Below are 3,110 nucleotides of genomic sequence, written 5' to 3'. Positions count from 1 at the left end.
GCTGTAGATGAGGGGGTTCAGGGCCTGGGGAATGATGGCGTGGAACACGGACGTCAGGAGGTCGAACACCGAGGAAGAGTGTGAGGTCGGCTTGTGATAACCAAACACGCCTGAGGAGAGGAAGACAATAACGACGACGAGGTGGGGCAGGTAGGTGGAGAAGGCTTTGTCCCGGCCCTTGACATCTGGCATCCTCAGAACAGCCCAGAAGATGTTCACGTACGAGACGACAATGGAAATGGAGCCTATGGCACGTATGGGTAGATCAAAGGTAAAACTCACATTGATAGCTGAGTGGTCTTCAGAGCAGGTGATCTTCAGCAGGGAGTGGAGGTCCCAGAAGAAATTCTGGACAGGGTGGGAACCGCAGAAGGACAAGGGAAGGTCGAAACTGAAAGCAAGATCCCGAACAGCCCTTCGCTGAGCCAGGAGTCGGCTGCCATCTTCCCACAAGCCCCTGATTTCATGAGGACCTCGTAACGAATGGGGATGCAGATGTCTGCGTAGCTGTCGTGGGACCTTATCGTGAGGACGAAAAACTCCGAGGTAGGAAACAGGACCACCAGGTAGAGCTGAGTGGCACAGCTCAAGAAGGAGATGGAGTTGTCATTAGTCAAGGAGATGGTGATGGATTTGGGGACGGTGACGGAGCTGAGGCAGAGGTGGATGAATGGCAGGTTCCTGAGGAAGATGTACATGGGCATGTGGAGGCGCCGGTCGAGGGTACTGACAGCGACGATGAGGAGATTTCCCGTCAGGGCCGCCAGGTAGACCAGGAGGAACAGCGCGGCAAGGACCAGGTGCAGCTCCCAGACCTCCGAGAATTCCAGCAGGAGGAATTCCCTCACCTTGGGGATGTTGAACATTTCTGGGGGATGATGTCGACTCCCTGCACAGGAAGAGGGAAGACTTCAATTTACAGCCCTTGATGGTTTCGATAAGGGAATCAACATTAATTCCCGTAGGAATAAATCAATCATCTGTACGTACAGAGCACCTATATAATTTAGTAGTATTAGTACAAATGATCCCTGCTGTCGAGGAATTCCAAGTTCACAGTCTTGTAGGAGTGCCATAGTGTAGTGGAAAGGGAACAGTCCTTGGAGTCGGAGGACTTGGTTTCTAATTCTGACTCTACCACTTGCCTGCTGTGTGACTTTGAGCAGCATGCTTAGCTTCTCTGAGCCTCAGATTCCTCATCTATAAAATGGAAATTCAAAGTCTGTTCTCCCCATTATTGAGACTGTGAGCCCCGTGTGCGGTACAAACCGTGTCGTACCTGATTACTGCGCATCTACCTCTGTACATACTACTGTGCTTGGTGTATAATTAGCATTTAACAAGAGCCACAAGTATCATTATTATTTGGGGAGACATAAATTAAAGTAAATTCCAGATAGAAGATCACCAAAGAGCATAAAGAGATGAACTGCTGTGAAATGTTGTAGGTCAAGCAACGCATTTATTCAGCAGTTAATGTGTGCAGAGCATTGTACTAAATGCTCGGTACATTCCAACATAATGGAGTTGGTAGGTACGTTTCCTGCCTACGACAAGCTTACAGTATAGAAGTGATTTTATACTCAAAGTAATATCCTCTGTCCCTCTCAGGATCGCACCTGGAGAGTTTTCTGTACTCTACCAGTCTCGGCTACAAGAGGCAAAGTCAAGCAGAGACCTACCCATTCTATTCCTAGCCTGGCCAGTGGCAAGCGAGTGGAAGGCAATCTGCTACAAGTCAAAATTTACCTGTTCTGGGCAGCAACGGCAAGGGAGAGAGTCACGGGCAGACTCAAGTTTACTGTATGGAAAAAGGCAATGGTAAACGACTGCCATATATTTACCAAGAAGGTTTTATGGATAAATTACAAGTGGTCGTTCTGCTTTGTGTATCCATAGAGTTTTCCTGGTAAACATAAAGAAGTGGTTACCCTTGCCTCGTTCTGCACAGTGAAAACCTGAGTCTGTTGCTGTCTTTGATCCACATTTTGATCATTTGTTCATCTGCCTTTGACTCCCATAATGCTTCTGCCCAACACAGGTAAAAATCAACTTTGATGCTTCCGCTTAGACGTTTTCGTTATGGATAACCCTAGCGAGAGTATCTCTCAACGGCATAGCTCTAAACGTCATTGGCCTATGCAACCTCTCCAGCCACAGAAAGGCATTGATTCGTAGAAGAACTTCCGATCAGAAGAATTGATGATGGTACCGGTGTTTTTCCCAGAATCAGTCACACTCTCTCATCCCTGACAATATGGGTCCCACTGAAAACGTTTTTGACATACAGGAACCACTAACAGCTGAAGTGACCCTAGCATCGTGCCGATGCTCGGTTGTAGCATCCGAACCTAGTAGGCAGTTGCCTTGGTAGCCAGGGTGGGGATGCTGGAGGGAGGAGAGCTGTGTCGGTGATGGAGCCACTGGTGGATAGGACACAGGCTTGGGAGTCATAAGGATGTGGTTCTAACCCCGGTTTCCTCACAAGTCTGTTGTGTGACGTTGGGCACGTCATTTCACGTCCCTGTGCCTCAGTTACCTCATCTGTAAAATGGGGATGAGTGTGAGTCCCAGGATGGATAGGGACCGTGTCCACCCTGATTAACTTGTATCTAACCCAGTGCATAGGACAGTGCTTGGCAAACAGTAAGCACTTAGAATGTACCAAAATTATTTACGATTTATTATTGCTGTCAAGCCATTCCCCTTCTGCAAGCCTATCCTCTTTTGGGTACGGTCTTGGTCTGAACTGGTCTCTCCTTGCTTCTAGACTGTAAGCCCGTTGTGGTCAGGGATTGTCTCTGTTGCTGAATTGTACTGTCCAAGTGCTTAGTTCAGTGTTCTGAAAACAGTAAGCGCTCAATAAATACGATTGAATGAATGAATGAACTCTAACCTGTTCCCCGAGTGGGAATCCCCCGAAAATGTCTCCATCTCTAGCTTCATCCTTCTGGTTCCATCCTGTCTCTGTCCACTTCGACTCACTATCTCAAGGGCAGCTGGGGCTGGCGGGCGGCACTGAACTCCTCTGAACTGTGCTGGTCTCCTCTTTCTCCTCGGATTCTTAGGTTTGGTCAGCCACAAAGGGATGGCCAGGAGTCTACAGTCAC

The 3,110-nt window shown here is 48.3% G+C and overlaps 1 non-coding gene across 1 annotated transcript; it reads left to right on the top strand.

Moving 5' to 3' along the window:
* Positions 1-1,601: 1,601 nt before the first annotated feature.
* On the top strand, positions 1,602-1,739 carry LOC119921941. Its single transcript, XR_005448614.1, has one exon. It is a non-coding gene; the product is annotated as a small nucleolar RNA SNORA7 (small nucleolar RNA).
* Positions 1,740-3,110: the final 1,371 nt, after the last annotated feature.

The sequence above is a fragment of the Tachyglossus aculeatus genome, unplaced genomic scaffold (genome assembly GCF_015852505.1).
Source record: "Tachyglossus aculeatus isolate mTacAcu1 unplaced genomic scaffold, mTacAcu1.pri SUPER_32, whole genome shotgun sequence".
In the NCBI taxonomy this organism is placed as follows: Eukaryota; Metazoa; Chordata; class Mammalia; order Monotremata; family Tachyglossidae; genus Tachyglossus; species Tachyglossus aculeatus.
The sequence above is the reverse complement of the archived record's forward strand: the minus strand, read 5'-3'. Positions and strand labels throughout refer to the sequence as shown.